Source organism: Liolophura sinensis, chromosome 5, assembly GCF_032854445.1.
Source record: "Liolophura sinensis isolate JHLJ2023 chromosome 5, CUHK_Ljap_v2, whole genome shotgun sequence".
Lineage (NCBI taxonomy): Eukaryota > Metazoa > Mollusca > Polyplacophora > Chitonida > Chitonidae > Liolophura > Liolophura sinensis.
This window is the reverse complement of record NC_088299.1, coordinates 4,557,110-4,580,747: the sequence shown is the minus strand read 5'-3', so window position 1 is coordinate 4,580,747 and position 23,638 is coordinate 4,557,110.

Below are 23,638 nucleotides of genomic sequence, written 5' to 3'. Positions count from 1 at the left end.
TCATCATCATCGTTGTCGTCATCACCATCATCATCCCGCACTATCACCACTATCATCATCTCCCACCACCACCACTATTATTATCATCATCATCCCACCACTACTTTCATCACCCATCCCGAAATTCTTTCACTAACATTATCTTTATCCCCAACTACCACAACTGACACCATCATCATCAGCACACCCCACCACCATGACCACCACCACTACTAAAATCATTGTCATCATGATCATCACATATCAATTTGTGGTTCTCATCAACGCCACCATGACCACCACTATCACTAACATCGACATTGTCTTGGTATAATTACCCATAATCATCACTGTTATCAACGTTATAGCCGTCCTGTTATCATCAGTGTTATCATGGTCACCATACTCATTATCAATTTTCTGTCATCAGCTTTATCATACTGATCACCGTCATCGTCCACTAATTTGATTAAATCTCTGCTTGCGCACGCACGACTCAGTGATAAAAACACGCTGTGTACATAACAGAATATTTAGCGTCCTTGAGTGGTATGTTAAGGCTCGATCGGTTTTTCAACTGGCGATACTTGGGGAATTCTTCCGGACTCTTCTCGCTCCATCAGCCGATTCACCTTGTCGCGATCGTATAAGTGAAATCTTAGGCATAGCACGTTATAAAACACAAATTTGGCAAATAAATTCCTTAAAAATAAATTGTTCCATCAGGCATTTATATTGCGTGCTGAACATGAACAAGCAAATGGTAACCTACTATTAAGTTTGTTTTCATGTTTATTTTCTGTGATTTTACGCGCCGCAATATTTAGTCCACGTGAAACTGATAAGTTATTTCAATATTTTGATCTATTTTATACGTAATTAAGATACCAGATGGGGCGAAGCTTTACATATTTTATGAAAACTCCTTTGAATACACCTGTTACTCGTATACCAGTTTGACCACAATAACATATATTTATGTCTATATGGTACAGCTTTACCTGTGAATCCAGATACGTTCACGTTTAACAGGTAACAAGAGTTAGGAGCGGTAAAGCCGTTACCCCCGGGGCGTTGTGAGCGTGACCCCAGGGTTACCCAGCACACGCCCGCACGCAAGCATAACTGGTTTTTTAGGTGGGGGAGGGCGATTTTTTTTTGTTCTTTTCTACCACATTAGTGTATTTTGATCTAGGTGACACACGACATATGTCTCATGTTAGCTTTGAACAGTTTCATCACTGTATATTGAGATGAGAGCCATAGCGACCGCAAGACAGACGGGAAGAGGCCCCGCGGGCACTGGGCGAGTGTAGCCGTACATTAACTCATATATTTTTCATTTATGCAAGTGTGAGTTTTTGTGGAAATGGGGGGTGGGGGAGGGTGAGTGGAGGAGCAGATATGATAGCCTTGCAAGTGCAGGCCGAAACGGAAGATAACCGTTTCCCTCCTACACACGAACACAGACAACTGAGAGTATTTCAACTCAAGAACTAAATATTTTTCAAAAATACAGTTGTAGAAATGGAAAAAAAAGTTAAATAAGCCTAATACAGTTAGACTTTCAGGACGTCAAGTCTCATCAGTCTCATCAGTACCGTGAAAACACGTGAATCATTTTACATCATTTCGATATTTAAATACAAACATTGTCAGTCACGAATGACGAATTAAACAATGACTATTATATATAGCCCGAGGCGTTTCGTTTACCAGATGTTTCAGTGTTCTGGATAAACACTTTATCTGATTACAAAGGTATTGCATAATTATAGATATAGCTCTTTTATACAGAATATCCCTAATATCCCGTCAGTTTTTAATGGCACATGCCAACATTTTTATTTAAATGGCGTCTTCCTTCACTGTCACTACCTCGACTTACAGAGGTAGTTTGACAAGAGACCGTATTTCACCGGTTATACCTATTGCCTTATTTTTGTATATTCACGAATATTTTATTTCTGACGATTAGGTTTATGAGTTTATGAAAGCAACAGATGTTTGTGTGACGTCTATTACGATCTCCCGATCTGCCATCTGACATATGATGGGGTGTCAGTTGTGTGATGTCTATACTTTACCATCTCCTGATCTGCCATCTGATGTATGATGGGGTGTCAGTTGTGTGATGTGTGCACTTTACCATCTCCCGATCTGCCATCTGATATGTGACAGGATATCAGTTGTGTGATGCATATACTTTACCATCTACTGATCTGCCATCTGATATATGATGGGGTGTCAGTTTTGTGATGTGTGCACTTTACCATCTCCCGATCTGCCATCTGATATGTGACAGAATATGTTGTGTGACGTCTATACTTTACCATCTCCTGATCTGCCATCGGATATATGACAGAGTATCAGTTGTGTGATATCTCTACTTTACCATCTCCCGATCTGCCATCTGATATATGACAGAGTATCAGTTGTGTGATATCTCTACTTTACCATCTCTTGATCTGCCATCTGATATGTGACAGGATATTAGTTGTGTGATGTCTGTACTTTAACATCTCCCTTGCTGACATCTGATATGTGTATTTTTGGGACCACATAGATCATGCTCTTGCAATAACTGATGTTGACCACTTCGGTGGCATAATGGTTAGAGCGTCCGCCTGGAAGTCGGGAGACCCGGGACCAAACCCGGGTAGAGTCATACCAAAGACCACTTTACTACTTGCTTCCTCGCTTGGCGCTCAGCGCTTAGTGGAACAGGACGGCCAACATTATGGTGAGAGGATACCGACAGAGCCCAGGGGAGATTCGCGACCATGTGCAGAGTGCTGGCACCGTAGGCTGTAGGCCTATAACTGAAAAAGTATCGACCATGACGTTAAACAAAAGTGTAACAAATAAACGAATGAAACATTAAATTTTAAGCGAAGTATCCAAAGTCATAATTCCTAAAGACCAATTTCATTAATGCAAATAGCATCACAATCTTTTAAACTTATATTCATAATTGTAATTTAAGATACTCAAACTCACCCAATTATATCTACGTTTATAGTAGTGTTGAATTACATGCACCTGCAAGGAAATGCATGCTCTTTTCAATGGTATTTGATTGATATTTAAATTTTCTTCTGCTTTAAGGTGTTTTTACCCATGATAAGACAGATTGTTTAGGCCTACATTTGATCGGAGTTTTAGTCTGTGCTTGGGTGGTCGGCTTGTCTATGCCTGTTATTTATGACAATCAGGCAATGCTGTTTGTCATGAAGATCTACCTAATTGAAATTCTGCTTTATTTACTATCCGTGAACACGATCCAAGTTCAATGTTCGTGTCTAATACATTAATGGGCACCAATTGTCTGGAATCAGTGAAGAAGTCCTATATCCCGTAGCCTACGTTGTTGTATGTAACTGTTGGTTTATCAGCCTGCATGGGTTTTAGCGCCAACTTCTGACACTAATAACTATGAGAAAGTCACGCACGGATGACCTGATATAGATTCCCATATATTGCTCACACCAAGTAATCACTGGCCATTGGAAAATCTCACATTAGTCTGGAATCTTCAGCCATGTATCCGTACACTCAAAACAAATATCTTAAACTGAACATAAAGTCTGTTATAGGAGGGGTGCAAGAATGTATTCTAATATTATAACATACTACTATATCATATTCAATATAATTTCCTGTTAGGTCAATAATTTTTTAAGTTGAATTGATATATGTGCTGAATTGATATATGTGCTGAATTTAACAGAATAATCAGCATCACTCACGCAACAGACTTGCTGTTAAATTTAACAGATTAGTTTTTTTAGAGTAAAAAAAAGACATTTATATATACGTATTTTTTCGACTGTATAATGACCTTGTGCTTTTTGACGACAATAATTGTTCACTTTGTACCGACTTTTTAGTCTTTACTTTTTTTTTCTGTGCAGCTTTCAACGGTAGCAATTTTTGCACGCACTTCCATGCTACTGCCTAATGGCGTTTCCATTAGGGAAAGTATCAGACTTGAGGCCTTTCGCGACCGTTTATTTTTGCTTGCTCTGGCCTATAAAACAGTGCTATAATTATTTAGTTTATTATTCATTCATTTATTTATTTGATTGGTGTTTTACGCCGTAGTCAGGAATATTTCACTTATACGACAGCGGCCAGCATTATGGTGGAAGGAAACCGGCCACAGCCCGGGGGAAACCCACGACCATCCACAGGTTGCTGACAGATCCAGTTTAATATGTAACTTTACAACATGTAATGGAATATAATTTCGCCCTATTTCACGAGGCTTTGTAAATTCCATTTTTTCCTCACATTTTCGCCGTCACATAATGTAAATTTCGATGGTTTATTCAGAGTTATTTACAATAAAAAATTACGCGAATCTTCATTGTTACCATTCGTACCGTAGAATATAAACAGCACAAATGCTAAGTAAACTTATGTTTTGTTCAAATCAATCAGTGGAGTGGATTTTCAACGACTGGTAAAACAGATTTAATTACAACATCACCAGTTTTTATTTTAATATATACTTTAAAATAATTCAGATACAATTACATCGATTATCTGTACAAACAAAAACAATGCATGAATGCGTATAGTAATAAAAACAATACATTCGTGTCATAAGTATATTTACCTTTTTAAGCTTTTGTGTTTGTCTTTTTTGTCATACGGTGTATGGATGTAATAGAGTAACAAAGACCAACAAAGACACGTCCACTAGTATATCGTTTCCCCGGGGCTCTGCCCGGTTTCCTCACACCATAATACTGACCGCCGTCGTTTAAGAGAAATATTCTTGAGCACGGCGTAAAACACCAGTCAAATAAATAAATAAATAAATAACTGATATATCGTAACGTATTACAATTTATACGCTGTTTCCCCAGAAAATCGCCTGAGTAGGCAGGCACAAGGCCCTGCTTCCACCATTTAACTTAAATCAACTGCACTAGACTGACTGATCTTGGACGCCGTCCCTCTATAGGGACAATTTTCTGGGAATGGCATAATCAATGGGTGTCAAAAGTACTGCAACTGTGTACCCTTAAAGTTTATACACCCGTATAATGTGTAACCATTTGACGAGATTCCAACGAGACTTTAACGATATTCTAACGAGAATCTTGTGTAAATATTGAGCTCTTGTTGACTTAATGACACGTCTTCTTTGAAATCTCGCTTCCACGTTCATTTTTCCACGAAATCTTGTCCGGATCTCGACCTAATCTGGACCAAACGTCGTACCATTTCGTTGCTTGTGCAAATGCATTTATTTGACCAAAACAACATTGAAAACAACATAAATGTAAAGTAATTAACCAAACCCACAAAACCAATCCAAGAGTAAAGTACAACTTGATAGAACATACCGGTATGAAGTCATAGTAGACAGGGCATCCGGTACAATTTTTTTCTCAGCTGTCAATCACAAAGCTGTCATGCGCGTAAACCTTGATAAACAGCCAGAGCTTGGGACCGTTAATTGAAATATACAACTGTCAGCCGTTCACACGTGGCTATTATCTGAAACGGGACACCCGTGGACGACGCTGCATGGCATGTGTTGAATCAATAGCACTGGTTTTGTTATTTCAATATTATTGGTTAGATATCATCGGTCAACCCTGTCAGAACACTCTATGTACGCGTATCGTTTTAATAATATTTAGTGTAATATTTGGTATAAAAAGGCTGCAAGGGCAACCATAATTGTGTACTACAGCTCCACCTCGTCGCACACCAAAATTATCTAAATTGCCTCTGATTCAGCAAATCTGAACAAAAGGTAAAAACAAAGATTTGGCGTATTATTTCGAAGGGTATTGGCGTTGTGTCAGACAAGTTCAAACCAATCAGTTCAGTAATAATCGAAACAGCTGTGTCAGGGCTGATCCAAAAAGAGTAAGGTATACAGATGTCCTGTGCCTCGTGTCACTAAATCAGTATACAATTCTTAGTGGTAAGCATACGCGAGTATTGCTAAGTAAAATAATGATATATGATATGTTAAGTGTTTACTATCACTGTGCATGAATTAAGACCACCTTGTATGGTGGAGAATATAGCTACAATCGCCCGTGGCCCCAGGGTCGTAGACGTGAGTCAGGCTTTTCTTAATTTATAGTATTATTCCTGAAATTACATTTGAACTCAAGTGCTTATTTTATAGTTTGTCACGAATTCAGTCGAAAACAACTCTTCGTATTAATATAATTATAATAAGATAATCTTATACTTTATTTCGAAGATAAAAATAAACTGGAGAGGTGTTTGACCTGGTCTTTTCGGTTATTTTGTGAACTTTGTTGCTGTTTGTAGCTTTCAAATGTTTAATCAGAAAAAAATCTGACAATAGGAACCAATTGTTCCCTTGGATTTTGGAACGTTGTGACGTCAAATCCCTCATTTATTCACCTAACTGCCAATAACACCACAAAAACTACTATATACTTCTTTAGACACGAATGACCGGCACCAGGAATGGCGTGACAATATTCTAAAACACTTTATCAATCAGTTTAAAAAAAGACACCTTCCAAATTGATGACAACAATGCTTTGTGAAATTCGAAAATGCAGTTCACTTGTAAAGTAAGTCGCAATGGAAGCGATCTCCCCCAGGCTCTGTCTGGTTTCTTCCACCTGCAAAAAATATATATAAACAGCCTTAAACAGCAATCAAGTAACAACACATTATTTATATATTCACTCTTGTTTTGTCACAAACTCAGTTGAATCTGAAATTTGTAAAACATTAATACCTTATATTAAATGTAGTGCCTGGGTCCAACAGGTGTAAATAAGCGATCCACCCTTCTGCATAGCTGACGAATATTTGTTAAACGTAATGTCCAATGAAATATTAAGAGACAACTTCCATGAAATAACTGCAACGTACATACGCAGTCTGCAATCACGACAGGTGGCAGGTAAACGACGGTGGCAAAAGCACTAAGTGTCCACTTACTGTACGAATAGAGAGAGAAAAAAACAAAAAAAAAAAAAAACGGAAGAAACAGACAGCTGATGGTTTGCTGCCATAATTGTGATATAGCGTTCCATCGTATCCTTAAAGCGATTCGCAATTTATAAATGCTGTCACTATACTGGCTCATTTCATTTGATTGGGTCGTCTTAAATTTTTTATGTACATAAATCCTTGGAAAACTAGAGGAGATAAGTGTCTGATTGGATAGCTATGACGGTTTGTTCAGTTTCAGTGGGAAGACTTCCACGTGGCCGTCGGATCTAGACAGTACACGGAGTGACATACGCGATTTATGTAATGTCTGGCTTGATTAAATGAAGAGGCAAGATAGGTTATTGCCCGGTTATCAAATTCAACATAGGTGTCATCTTATATTCGTATAGTGAATAGGAGCCCACTTTGAGAATTCTTGAGTTCAAATCCAAGTTTTCACTTTTCAAGGGCTAGTTCAGATGACAAGAAGCTGATAGCTGCACGCACGCATAGTTCAATTGTGACTTTCTGTTTTGAAATAATTAATGCAGCGAAACTGTATATAGCCGTCGGGTTTAATTACACCTTCAGGGGTCATATAAAGACTGCCTACCATATCGTGTCAGAAATGACAGTTTGGTTGTAGTTCGCTGACACGGACGATGACAACGTCAGGTGTGGTTAGGAGCAGTACTAGTAAGCCAGGTCCATCTACTAACACACCTGGTTGTTGGTTTCGTGTGAAATGCCTTCATAACAAAAGGGAGGTCAGTTGGGTGCAAGTAACATTTACCCAGCGTTCTCCGTATATCACCTATTATATGATACACTTCTGACATTTTATCATGGGGAGTGACGGGGGGGGGGGGGCTTTTCTCTGGCATGTCACTTCATTCTGACGACAGGTGCATACAAGTGTCGAAATCGCAAAGAAACTGTGTCAACGTTCGAGCCCCTAATTAAGAGAGGTTTGCAGAGATGGTGTTCCACTATCCCCTGGTGGTGACCTCGGAATGTTTGAGGTCATGAATCAGGACAAAGTGTACGTTAAATGAGACACAGTGATCAAATTTCCAGGTGTGCACGGGCATGTGGTTAACCATCTGATTGTTCAGTAGTTTGTCACGCGAAAATTCGATTAAGATCAAAACTCATCGCTGCCATGTGACACCCGAGTTTAAAGTATAGAAATATAATTCTCCTGTAAGTAAATATGGAAAGAGCGTCCAGAATCTTTGTCAGTCTGCTTTGTAATTGTGTCTTGTTCCCATTAACCAGGAAAACCTGTTAAATTGGATCGCCACATCTGATGTTTGAACAGTTCTAATCAAAGCGCAACTGTTTTGATTATCGATGGTATACGAACACGATTTGAATACTGATTTCACTCATTCGCCTACAACATTATTGAAAAATGTTGATTGATTCTGTTTGCACAATTCCGTCCTAACTTTGAACATATATATTTTCTTTGATCTTTCGTGGTTTGTGTTCAACGTCGTGTTGGGAATTGGCCCTGAGATGACTGTGTTTCGATAACATAACCCGAAGGCACCATATACTTAGATCACAAATGTTTATTTGTTTATTTCACTGTTGTTCAACGCCATACTGGAGAAGTTTCCACTTACAGAAAAACGGTTGATATGATAGGTGCAGGTAAATGGAGGCACGGACAAACTTCCTCACTTGTGATATACAGATATACACGTCATATTGGCGGAATTATCAATGCACGTAAGACTGCCAAAGGGTCACAGGAACGCCTTCGAACACTTGCACTCTGTTAACATAGTCTGTTAATTTAAACGCAAATTCCGTTGTCTGAGTGATGCTAGAATGTATTCTGTTATTATAACATAATAGGCCTACTGTATCATATTTAAACATAATATTCTGCTAATCTGGCAGAATGATTATGTTGAATTACTACAATTTGTATGCTGCATTTAACTGAGTACTCTCCTGTAATAACAGAATCAGCTGCAGTAACATAATACATTCGAGTATTACTCAGAAAACAGAGTTCTGTTAAATTCAACAGATTTTGGTTTGGAGAGTATTGTCACAAGCCCTAGGAGAGCGGGAATATCCACACATGGGGCCATTCAGTGTAGATAGTTTGATATAGATTACCCTGCAACTTTAGCTTACAAAGTAAAACTTGAGCAGCGACGAGAATGTGATGGCTTGAAAATGGTCACACGTATCCAGTGAAATTCGGTCTTTTGTCAGTTTACCTCAGTTAGAGTTTAAAGATAAACCTCGGTTAAGTGGAATTAGGTAAAAATGCACTGATGTTGAATACAATTTATTAAAATTCACTGGTCTAGAGTTATTTAAACAGCTCTGACGTCATCACATTTAAAAGGATATACCGCCGACTTGGAAAAATTGCCCGGCAGATGTTCGGTAATATGTTATATAACATTATCAGCAGAAAGGAAGATCGTATTTGGTTAACTAGACTTCTAATTTACTTTCAGTCTATCGTATTGTTTACATGTGCGATCCACGAGCGAACGTTGCATTGTGGCAATCTTTGCGCTGCGTCATTTGCATGACGGATCCCCCTACAATTCTCTTAATTGACATTTTGCGGAAACCATAGGCCCAGAAGGTTTATTTTTGTTTTTAGCTGAATCAAATCGAAAATTCTGCATTTCTTTTGGCGGTATGTCCTTTAATAAAGTGTACGTCATGAATACAATGCTAGGGAACCTAGCCTCGTTGAGTACTGTTCCACCAGCATGATTGAGTTTATACGGGTATGCAATACAAGAGACATCAGCATGGAAAGCAAAATTAAAGTAGCGACGGCAGTGTGATGTTTTGGATATGGTAACACGTAACTGGTGAAGCACGACGTCTTGTCCGTTTACCTCAGGGCTTTATTCCAACTGTCTATGCTTTCAAAGTAGCAGTTTATACATCGACGTATACCAACACCTGAATAATTGCTTTGAACAGTTAGAATAAAGCCTTAACTGAGGTAAACTGACAAGAGACCGTATTTCACCGGTTACGAGTGATTATTTGCCAACTATCACATTCGTCGCTGTTCTGGGTTTACTCTCTGTGCTCTACGTCTTTCATAGTATTTCAGCCATATTGTGGATCGGACACATTTGAACCCGAAAAGTTTTCGAAATGGTTTTTCGACATGTAAATGAAACATATAAATCAAAGGAAAAAAGGGGACGAACCCTATTAAAAGAAAGAGAAACATTTAAAATTCGAAAACCACTTAAAACTATTTTAGACATATGCCTCAGCGAAACATATTATATATAATTAAGTATAAAGATCCCACATGAGAGTTCATCCATTAGTGTACATGGCGGAAACCAGAAACATGAAGATGATAATAATAAGTCTGGGCGGGGTAACATCAGACCAGTGGAGGCAACTTGCCGCAAAACATGTGAGACCGGGAGAGTATTGTCCCAAAGCCCCAGGAGAGCGGGAATATCCACACTGTGTGGATCACATGAGGCCATTCAGTGTAGATTACCCCACAATATGAGCTTGGAAAGTAAAACGTAAGCAGCGACGAGAATGTAATGAATTGAAAATGGTCACACGTACCCAGTGAAATTCGGTCTTTTGTCAGTTCACCTCGATTACGTGTGATTATTCGCCAACTATCACATTTGTCGTTGCTCTGAATTTTCTCTCTATGCTCTGCATAGCTCTACCTAGACTTTTACTGAATAGTCCGTAATAATAAGTTTGGGCGGGGTAACATCAGACCTGTAGAGGCAGCTTGCTGCAAAAATTGTGAGATCGAAACAGCTTTTCTTAATACATAATGGCATCTTTACAGAACATTCAAGTCAGCCTTAATGGTGCTTTAACTTTCTATGGCACGCAATGTCGTAAAGAATACAATATCTGGAGGCACTCACGAGCAGTAAGCTTGTCTGAAGACATTAAAAAGATGTAATCGACACGACATCACGTCATGCATAATAACACTGTTGGATATTCCAAAAGTTATACATCATTATCCAGTTCACCTGATCTCACTGTTCAAGGAGAATTTGTCACAGTAAGCGGTCAACAACACCCATGTAGGCGTTGGCACAGTACTACCTTAGTTGAAGATCATTTGTCGCCTACCAAATTGAATATGGCATGCAAGAGGTGCAAGTCCGTAACGCCTACGCCTTCACGTAGGCTAGGTCACTAGGGATTTGAATACAAGACAGAAAACGCTATGATACAAAAGCTACCCGTCAGATATCGTCAGTCAACCAAACATGGGGCATCGTATCACACCTCAACCAAACGACGGGGAATTATGACACTAAAACGTCGGCAACATGGCCTGTATCAACTGGAAGATAGAAGTGACAAAGCCGTCGTGTAAAATCGTTAGATTACATTAAATGCCACTCGGGGGAAATGAGTCAAGGTCATAACATAGTCCGGGGAACCTCAAAAACTTTAGTTATCAATCGTTTTAATTTATTAATTTATTTGATTGGTGATTTACGCCTTACTCAAGAATATTTTACTTATACGTTGGTGGTCAGCATTACGGTAGGAGGAAACTGAACAGAGCCCTCAAAAACTTTGAATTTATTAAGGGCCCGACTTAAAAGTGTGGAACGTTCAATGTGCAACACGCCCAACCAAAAATGCAGCTGAATACTGAATCGTCATATCATTGTTCAACCAAGCAATCGTCAGTTGTAGTCTAGCTATAGATCGACTGGTAGCTATAGTACAAAACCAAGGATGCGGTAAGAGGAGGGTGTCAGATCACTAATTAACACAATAACGTCATATCACTGGTCAAGCAAACACAAAATAGCATAATGACGTCATATCACTTGTCTACGAGACGACTGGTAGCTATAGTACAGAAGCATCTGATCATCAGTCAACCAAACATGCAGTAACCCGAGGGATGTCAAATCGCCAAAATAACGTCATATCACTGGTCAAGCAAACACAACATAATGACGTCACATCACTGCAGTAACCGGAGGGGTGTCAATTCGCCAATAAAAAATAACGTCATATCACTGGTCAAGCAAACGACTGGTATCTGTAGTATAGAGACATCAGCACCATTTAAGCAAGCATACTGTAACATGCATTTCAATATACAACCGAGTAATAAGGCGAATAATGCATGGATAAAGCTGTGCAATTTGAAAGAGTATCAAACTTCATTTTAGGCTGGATCGTTGAAAGAACTCGTTCAAAAAGATTTCTGATACTTAACATACTTGCGATCATATTGGTGGGGACCGTTCTTTCAACTGGCTACAGGCATTAGGTCACTAACTCGTCTGCTTCTATCAAAGGTCATTTGGGAAGGTGGATCGACGCTAAGTACAAGCAACAGAGAACTGAGAAAGTGTATAAAGTATGAAAGTAAGACGGATTCATTCAAAGAGAAACAGTTAACTTTCAATGATGTTTTTTCAATGAAGGAATATTCTAGGCAAATGAATAAAATCAGTATCTAACTCTTGTACTAAGCCAGTTTATAAGTCGTCCATAACCAAAATATGTATCTCAGCTGCGCTTTGATTGCAGCTCTTCATATGTCCAACGTGACGATCTAATTTGGCTGGGCGAATGTACAGCTCCTAGCCCCAGGCTAAGCGAAAGTCACTGGGAATGAACGGCTCGATCCGGTTAATGTGTTCAAGAATCAGTGATGACCGAAGGAATTTTACCGCACTGATTTAAGAAATAGCCTTCACGCAAAAAACTATAAATGTCAATCGTGTCATACTTAGATTGATTTTGACCCAGAGAGAAAACAAACCTTCAAGCTACAAATGTTCTGATTAAAAATTATTTTGTTTAAATTAATAAACCTATTTCATCGCTATTGTTTTAATGGCTATCGAGAAATATAGGCACCCCCAGGCTGATAAATTTTCATGGCGGTTTCATTAAGTCAACAAATGACAATGAATGAATGGATTCAACCCGCCTCATGTCATTTCATTCAAGCATACTTTTGTTCTACTTGACATTTTTTCCCATAGAACTACGTCAGCAAACGTTGAAGGGAGCTCCAATGCATCGTGGGTGTTAAAGCGTACAATCCGTCAGCATGAGGGATTTAATCTGTCAGTCACTTACTTCCCCTAAAGCATCATGGGTCAAATACGTGACAAATGCTAAAGTACTTACACTATATATCACATTTAGGTAAAAACAGGTCGTAAGTTTTCTTGCTGCATTTTAAGCGTATAAATGAAGATTTGGAAAAAAAACCTCAACCGGGGTTAATTGGCAAGAGTCTTCATTTCATCGGTAATACGTGTGACCATTTGCCAGCCATGACACTGTGGTTATTGCTCGGATTTTTAATCTCTAGGTTTTTTAAAACTATATCACGACGTTCTCTCCTTTAAGTGAAGCAGCCTCCATGTGGGTATATTTATAATGCTTCCTCGCTGGATTGTCATGAAAAGGGCACCACAAATGACCCTAACCCCCGAGCCCAGCCTTAACTGACCTGTCTCCTAATGTTATGCGTCAAGTGCAGGCGTGTGACTGGGCTATCGTCAATTGTCTGACTGAATCATGGTTTATGGTCTGACAGGGCAATGTTTGATGGCATTATTGCACAATAGTTGATGGTCAGACTGGACAACCTGGATGGTCTACCTGGACAATAGTTGACTTAGACTGGACAACACTTGATGGACTACCTGGACAATAGTTGATGGTTAGACTGGACATTAGTTGACACAGACTGGAGAATGGTTGATGGTCTGACTGGGGCAATATTTGGTGGTTAGACTGGACATTAGTTGACTCAGACTGGACAACAGTTGATGGTCAGACTTGACAGTTGATGATGAGACTGGACAATAGTTGATGGTCTAACTGGACAATAGTTGAGGGTCGCACTGGACATTAGTTGACTAAGACTGGACAATAGTTGATGGTCTAACTGGACAATAGTTAAGGATCGGACAGGACATTAGTTGACCAAGACTTGACAATAGTTGATGGTCTAACTTGACAATAGTTGAGGGTAGAACTGGACATTAGTTGACTAAGACTGGACAATAGTTGATGGTCTAACTGGACAATAGTTGAGGGTCAGACAGGACATTAGTTGACTAAGACTGGACAATAGTTGACGGTCTAACTGGACAATAGTTGAGGGTCGGACAGGACATTAGTTGAATAAGACTGGACAATAGTTGATGATCTGACTGGGCAATAGCTGATGATGAAACTGGATAATAGTTGATGGTCTGACTGGACAATAGTTGATGAAGAGACTGAACAATAGTTGATGATCAGACTTGACCATGATTGATGATCTAATTGTACAATGGCCTATTGTCTCAATGGATCCATGCTTATAAGTCTGACTTGATTATATAAGATGGTTTTGTGGGACCATGGTTGTCCTGTCCGACTGGAGCATGGTGATAGCCCGATTAGATATTTGGTGATCTCACCGGACAATAACATTTTAGACAGGATCATGTTATCTCACTAGATTATGAATGGTCTTAGTTAGAATCACATTAAACTATCCTACTACATTTGTGACCAAATAGTTGAAAGACTGGATTCTAGACGGTAGAATTGCTAGGAGAATTGCTGATCACAATGCTCCGAATGCAGCCAATAAGAAACATTTAGGACTACTTTCATGCGGACATATGGGTTTCATTGTATACACCACCTACGTTATAAGTTTTCTGTGAACGTGAAAATACAAATGTTATATTTTAAAAAAGAATTTATTTTATTATTGCATAGGCGCTATACTAAAGAATTCTTCGCTTGTATGATGGTGGCCAGTTCAATGAGTGTCATACCGTTGTTCCAACCTTTCCCCAGAACACCCATCAAGACCATGCACCCAGTCCTTCCTCAAGAGCACTTATCCAGACCATGCACCAAGCCCTTCCTCAAGAGCACTCATCAAAACTATGCCCCCAGTCCTTCCTCAAGAGCACTCATCAAAACCATGCCCCAGTCCTTCCTCAAGAGCACTCATCAAAACCATGCCCCTAGTCCTTCCTCAAGAGCACTCATCAAGACCATGCCCCCAGTCCTTCCTCAAGAGCACTCATCAAGACCATGCCCCCAGTCCCTCCTCAAGAGCACTCATCAAAACCATGCCCCCGGTCCTTCCTCAAGAGCACTCATCAAGACCATGCACCAATCCCTTCCTCAAGAGCATCCATCAACACCATGCACCAAGTCCTTCTCAAGAGCACTCATCAAGACCATGCCCCCAGCCCTTTCTCAAGAGCACTCATCAAAAACCATGCCCCCAGCCCTTCCTCAAGAGCATCCATCAACACCATGCACCAAGCCCTTTCTCAAAAACACCCATCAAGATCATGCACCCCGCCATTCCTCAAAGAACATCCATCAAGATCATGCACCCAGGCCTTCCTCAAAACACACAAGACCAAGCACCTAGCCCTTCCTCAAAAAACACCAAAAAACAGACCATGACAAGTATAAATACAAGTGTTTTATTTAAATTGAATTTCTTTGATTATTGTATAACGCTATACTTCCTCGCTTGTACGATGGGATGGACAGTTCAGTGAGCGGGAGAAATCGAAGTGGCCGAGGTGGGCATGGGAAAACACGTGATAGTTGCATACTTGTACTTGAGTCAATGGTCAATAAGACGGTGCCAACCGCCCCACCAGCGTCGTCGACTGTTTATTGTAACCAAGGCCTCATGAACAATAAGCGTAGGTTGTTCATGTTCATATACAGCTATTGTCAGTGATGTAACTTTTTCATTTATTTATTTGTTTCCAGGAACACCAGTGGGAACAGCTCCCATTTACAAGCTCTGTAACCATAGCCCATAGATGTACATCAAGAAATGTGTGGCGAGTGTTAATGTTGACCCCTTTGGGGCTTTTATAACCCTTAACCCCTTTCACACCGCTGAGCCCTGTTGTACCAGGAGCTTTCGATTCGTTAAAAGAACCACTCTGGTAGTTGTGGGTGTAGGCGGGGTGGAATTACTGGGGCCGTCAGTGTTCTGTTTGAGTCCAGAACTGTAGAAGTCAAGGCGGCCATGACAAATATGGAGTCAGCCTTCAGAATGACAGCTTCCAACGTTCATTAGTAACAGCACTCGGTAAATTCTGCTCAGAAGCGGGATGCCCCGAATATCTCGGCTCGTTAAAGTAATTATATTAGACAGTTGATGCAAGGGTATGCCAGAAAGTCGGTAACGCCGAAAGGCACAGTTAGTTAAACAGCCGGTTTCATGCGCTGCGAGGGCTTCACATCGTCAGACAGGTTTGTGGGTTAGTCTGTCAAGGTGAAGGTCATGAGCAAGCAAAGATGTACGCTCGCGCTGATTACCGCTGCAGCGATGAATTTGAAAACAAAAAAAAGCTATGTATACCTTTCATTTATTAATTGATTGATTTATTTATTTGATTGGTGTTTTACGCCGTACTCAAGAATATTTCACTTATACGACGGCGGCCAGCATTATGGTGGGAGGAAACCAGGCACAGCGTTGGGAAACCCACGACCATCCGCGGGTTGCTGGAAGACTTTCCCACGTACCGTCGGAGAGGAAGCTAGCAAGAGCTGGACTTGAACTCAGAGCACCCGCCATGGTTAGAGGCTCCTAAGTCTTTATGCTGCGCTAGCACGCTAACCAACTGAGCCACGGAGGCCCTCATGTATGCCTTTTGCAGCAATTTCTAAAAAATGATCATTTGAACAATGGTGGTTGCACTAACTGCAACAGTAAAGCGGTGATTGTTCCGAGATTACGTTATACAGCTTCAGTAACAATTATTGTTGCTGCTTCAACGATTATGAAACTACGACAGCTGTATCAAGTTCAATATAACATTGGTTGTGAAATGCGACTGTTATAATCATTTCAAATAATGGGAACTGTTGGAGAAATAGGAAGACGAATTGGGATAGTAAGGGCAGTTGTGAAATCATTTAGCATCGTTTACTGCAACAAATTTTACACACTGACTGAAGTAAGAATTGTCACCATGACATCTGCTGAGAAAATTGTCAAACAGGTCGGAACAACGCTCAACTCATTGCAGTCACTTTCCCAAGAAACTGGATATAGCTTCGTATATTTTTATTTAAAATACGACGTCATTATAAATATTTTGGTGTTCATTGCATGAAACTCTCACCGAGAAGTCATATCTGAGAGTCAGGTACATTGTGACACCAAACTAAATAACAACAACTATTGCCAAGCCAATAAGAAAAAACTGAAGAAAAAAAATAAGTCTTTAATTATAACAACACCGTCATTATTGTTTTAATTAATGTGAGATTTTTTTTACAGACGGTTTATTTTAGAAAATTCTATTTCTTCACGAAGGTGTTGCTTATACAAGACAGGTGATGTTTACTTTTGTGTGTACTTGTTATTTTTGTTTCTTTTTTGCATTTTTCAAAATGTAATTAAGTGTTGGTTAATACGACGAGACATGTGGATGACGCCACATTGACAAATGTGGTTGACGAGATTACACTAATGCTCCAACGGTTCCTTAATCTGTCATACCCGTTGTGAGCGTTATACATATGTGAAGTAAAATCCTCGAAACATCTGCTTTAAGGTCTTTGTAAATCGTTTGAGATTGCACAGTGATTAAGTGGTTGGAGCAACTGCCTGTAGCTTCTAACCATGGTAACTCCACTCCAGTCCGATTTGCACAGGTAACCCTGTCAGTTCATCTCAGAAATCACACACCCAGCCCTTCTTTCAGTTCACGTATCCAATCCTTCCTCACAACGTCGGACAAGTACACACATCCAGTCCTTTTCCAACGACACCTTCAAGTCCATGCACCCAGTCCTTTCTCAAGAACATCCATAAAGTCCATAGATCCAACCCTTTTTCAAGAACGTCTTTAATTAAATTGCACACAATCCTTAACAAGGAACACCTATCAAATTCCACTTTCCAACCTTTCCGCCAAAACATCCATCGAGACTATGCAACCAGTTGTTCCTCAAGACCATCCATCAAGACCATGTACCTAGTCCTGTCACAAAACCAACCATCAACACCAAGCATTCAGTCCCCTTTAAATAAATATTGGATTGGTGTTTTATGCCTCACTCTTTAAATAAATAAATAAATAAATAAATAAATAAAGAAAGAAAGAAAGAAAGAAAGAAAGAAAGAAAGAAATAAAGAAATAAATAAATAAAGAAATAAATAAAGAAATGAATACTGTATTTCTGATCGTAAATATACATGTCCTATCAAAGTTATTCGCACTCGACAACTTGCGCAGTTCCCAGAACATACTTGTATGCATGTGTAAGTTATATAAAAATACGAACGTAAATGTTTGTAGCCTTATCGAGCGTGGGTAATTACAAAACATAAAAAAACACTGTCTTCAAAACAAAAAAGATAACGTGATCACAAGTAAACAAAATCCGAAATTACTACCAGATACAATTATTATAATAACGTTAAAAAAAACGCCGTTCTGATAATTACACTGTTACGCCTTTTTGTTTTATTGTGTGGAATATACGAGAACAATTTATCACAATATCTGAGAAAATTCCCTGTTTACACAGTTATGATATAGGCGAGGAAGATCCGGTAACGACGGCTTTTGGCAGACCTTTGTGTTTTTTTCGTACGGAAATAACGCGTCATTATACAGCCAGACATGCAATGGGTTGGCATCCTGGTTAATGAGTTTGCACATATCTATTGTTGTCTCTACAGCACTGGTTAGGCCTCATTGTTGTCTTCGTATAATCTTGACTCCAATCATTTTGGTGAATACACGGTGGCCCCTAGGCAGGCAAATTTGGTCTACCAGTCTATTTCGTGTGAAACATTTCGCTCGAACACCGATAACAACATATTTGACACTTCTGTCACGATATGTATTTCACCAGCAGAATGTATAATTAGTCTGTCATATTTAACATATACATGTATGATTGCAAGATCAGGATTCCATACTTCAGATTACATGTGCAGTAAAGTGTTACTAAACATGTATTTTATACAACAAATAGAATCTCCTAACAACTGTAAACAGTTTATTTAACCATTTGATTGGGACTTAAACAAATTTTATTGGAGATTTGGGGATAATCAAATGAAATTTGTGACATTTACCAAGAATAACACAAATTACTGTATTTTAAGCAAATATCAGACTCTTACCTGTACTATTTGTGATTTATAGTCATAAATTTATTTTTATGGATTAAGATCAAACCAAGCCGGATAGAAGATATCCGCTGTTGACCAGGTAAATTGGCAGCTACTCCACTTAAAGACGCTATTCTGATGAATTTTTGGCAAAAAGGTGATCACCACAAAACTAGCTCGAATAATTAATTACCTTTCACAAAATATCAGCCTCGTCAGTGCACCATGGAGTATATACAGGTCAGTCGGGTACCCACCCTATCAGTCGGGTCCTCACACTGGCTATCCGGTCCCAACAATGTCAATGGGACCCCCTGACTATCCATCGGGCCCCCACGCTGTCCATCGGGTCCCCATGCTGTCAATCAGATCCCCACGCTCTCAGTCGGGTCCTCACTGTATCAAACGGGTCCCCACACTGTCAATCGGGTCCCTACACTGTCAATCGGGTCCCTACACTGTCACCTCGGTCTCCACACTGTCACTCAGGTCCCCACACTGTCAATCGGGTCCCCACGGTCTCAGTCGGATCCCCAATTGCCAATCAGGTCCCCACTCTCTCCGTAGGGTCCACACGCTGTCAATCGGTCCCCATTCTCTCAGTGGTTGTGGGGGCATGCGTGGTGACAACAAACGGTTGAAGACGCATGTGTGACCGTATGAGCCATCTACCCCTGATTGAACACTACATGTATTCCACATATTGGGACATATCTTTCAAGGCACGTCACACGTGGGAAAGCTCGACAGTAACTTGCCTAAGGTCCGGGAATAACTTCGGGCACTCCGATTTTATCCATCCATGAAACTGACCGCCATCGTTTGTAAGTGAAAAAGTTCTCCGTATATCTTTAAACAACAGTCATATAAAGAAATAAGTTTTAATCGGGTTAACTACTTGTACTAGAGTTCAACTAAATCGCTTGAACCTATTCTTGTTATTTAGTTCGCAAATTATTAATAGGACATATTTTCTATTTCTTAACACCTCTGGGAAAGGCTCAGACATTAACCCCATATTTCGAACCCTATAGATATGATAACTGCAATAAGATCGAGCAACATGAGACATGGGAGTGATGTCCAGTGTTCTTATCTGTGCCCCTTGTCGTCGCGATATAAATACACATACTGACGTACAAAGCTGATTAGATTAGATATCCTAACCCCGTAGACTTTTACACTTTTACCTACCGATATAAAGGGTTGTTCTCTTACGCGTGGTCTAGGGTTACCGCGTTAACCTTGACTTAATGCAAACGCTCCTTCGACCAAACGCTTAGTAATAGACCAAATGTGGAGTGGTATTGGCAAATCCCGGGTACAGAAGAGTACTTATGTTTAGTACGTTACATGTTAAAATCAAAACATTTGGCCTTTTCACTACACTTGTTTACGTACTATGTATATAGAACAAGCCTTTGTTTTCGATAAGACATATATCAATGTTGCTGATAATCTATGACTAACGGCCGAATGTTTTACACAGTGCATGATCCGTAAGCAGCCAAAACAATAACCTATAACTGAGGTAAACATTCAGGGTTATTGTATGTTTATTTATGCGTGAAATATTCCGGTATTGTAGTATTACTTACCAAAACACTGAGTGGCAATCATAAAAAGAACAACCCACAAAAATGAGTTTGGAAATATGGGCCTCTATGTATTTGATCCCTACTTTGGTCTGGTGCAGTTACTATAAATGTCATAGTTCATTAAATTTATCTCTTACCCGACCTACATTGTGATTAAACCGTCTTGGTCGGCCAGCAACCTGTAGATAGTCGTTGGTTTTCTCTGCCCATGTTCTGTTCTGTTTCCCCCCACAGTAGTTCTTGTTGACGTTGTATAGGTGAAATATTACGGTGTAAAACACCAAATCAAATAAATAAACAAAAAATTAAAAAATAATCAATGAATGAATAGAACGTTTACTGCATGGAGACCACTGGTCTTCCATCAATATGGCGGGCATATCTGCACTTCAGATGTGGGGAAACTGCCTCAGCAACTTGTTGTTGGTGGCTTTCCCTAGACAGTCCGGTTACCTCCACTTACAAAACTTTATCCACGTCCTTTAGGTCAAAAAGCATCTTGAGTATAGCGTTCAACAGCAACCCATCGATAAATAAGTTAATCAATCAATCAGTCAGTTAGTCAATCGCTAGCGAAAAACCGGGCTGACTGCAGAGTCGCGTCGGACCCAAGATTTGCCGGTTTGCAATCGTTGTGTTTCCTGTACCTCGGTGATTAACATCATGTAAGGGATAAGAATGAATGAATGATATTAGGTTTTACGCCATATTATCAGCTCGTCATCAAAGTCGTGACCACAGCATCTTAGAGCCACGACACAGTATGCTTTCTTGATATGGAAATGAGCCTAAAATCGAGCCACATCCACCCCAGACAAGAAAATAATCTTAAGAACCAAATAAATTAAAAATTCGAAATTCACGTTTGAATTCAAATAACATTAGCGTAATGAATAGGCCCACAGTCTTTATTTATGTGACGCTCTCAGGAAATTGGAATATTGGGGGAAACCCAAAACTAGAAAATGGCTGTTACGCCATCACATCCAAGTTCGGGTACTGGAAAACTGCCATGCCAGGTGTCTGCGGTACGACGCTCTGGTCAGGCATCACTGTAAAACGCGTGTCACCATTGATACCAGGGCCCAGTTTCACAGTACGACATTTTTTATCGTACATTTGTCGTACGATATTTTAAATGTCACTTTTACCGTACCATTCTCTTATTTGTGCGATTGTCACACTTTTACGACATCTGTATATGTGAAAGTGAACGAAGCCTACAATACAAGTGGCCACCATTATATGACCGCATTGATGTTAAAAGCGACGTGGCGCCCCAAGCAAGCAAGTAAACAAACCTGTTACGCTGGATGTACTGCACTAATTATCCCAATGTCTACGCTGCTTGAAATTAACTCATTTTGCCATAGTTTTATTGTATATGACATGCCGTAAAAGTTTATTCGACTATCAGCTGCAAATATATTTAACCGAGAAAATACCACCCAAATCCTGGGACTTTATTTTCTTAAAGTTTGAATGAAAATGTTCTCTACTGTTAGAATATAGTGTTATGCTTGACGGATAAGATTATAAAAAATATTTTTTAAAAATAATTGCAGAGCTTTTCTTCGATATGTTGTGGGGTGTATCTTTGTCAGTATAAATTAATGATTCGGAAATTAATCCAATTCCCACATTATTTTTGTCAGTTTTATACAAGTCAGACTTCAACGCTTTCTTCATGCTTCTGTGCTAATAAGCCTATAATTTGCCAACCAGGTTCATTTCTTGCTGCCTCGATCAGTTTTACAACACTTCTCATGGTACGGTTTGCAGTCTTGATCAGTTTAAGAGCACTTCTCATGACATGATGAAGTTTGCAGCCTCGACCAGTTTTATAGCACTTCTCATGACATGATGAAGTTTGCAGCCTCGACAAGTTTTATAGCATTTCTCATCACATGATGAAGTTTGCAGCATCGACAAGTTTTTTTATAGCACTTCTCATGACAAGATTTGCCTCCCCGACCAGTTTTACAGCACTTCTCACGCAGATGTGTGCAGCCTCGTCCAATCTTACAGCACTTCTCATGTTGAGGATTGCAGCCTCGACAAGTTCTACAGCACTTTTCAAGCTAAGGTTTGAAGTCTTGAACAGTTTAAAGGCACTTTTCATGACGAGATTTTCAACCTCGACTAGTTTAACAGTACTTCTCATGACATAATGAAGTTTGTAGCCTCAACCAGTTTTATAGCACTTTTCATGATGACGTTTACAGCGTCATTCAGTTTTACATGACTTCTAGCCCAGTTTTATAGCACTTTTCATGACGAGACTCGGATTCATTGCTTGCAGCCTCGATCAGTTTTACAACACTTCTCATGACGTGGCTTGCACTCTTGATCAGTTTAAGAGCACTTCTCATGACGAGATTTGCAGTCTCGACAAGTTTTACAGCTCTTCTCATGACATGATGAAGTTTGCAGCTGCATTCAGTTTTACAGCACTTCTCATGCTAAGGTATGCAGTCTTGGTCAGTTGAAGAGCAGTTCTCAAGTTGAGCTTACCAGCCTCGTTCTGCCATAGTTTTATTGTATATGACATACCGTAAAAGTTTATTCAATTATTACCTGGAAATGTATTTAAACATGCAAACGCATTTCTCAAGGCGAGGTTTACAGCCCAGACTTCTTTTACTGCATCTCTGCTATGTCATGTTCACCAACTACAACCAAAGGGAGGATCCTGACGTCATGGGATTACCCATGCCTCTAGCCGCTTTCCTCTTACAATAATGCTTTGCATCGTCGTACAAGTGAAATATTCTGGAGTACAGAACATCACTTAAATCAATGAATAAATACAAATAAATAAATAAGAGGATTTTTATGGTCTCTTCCATGCATGGTGATGATTTGCAGGCGTCATAAGGATGAGGTATATAGCTTCATTAAGGTAAGAGTTACAGCGTGCACACAGGTGAGATTTGCAGCCTTCAGAAAGGTG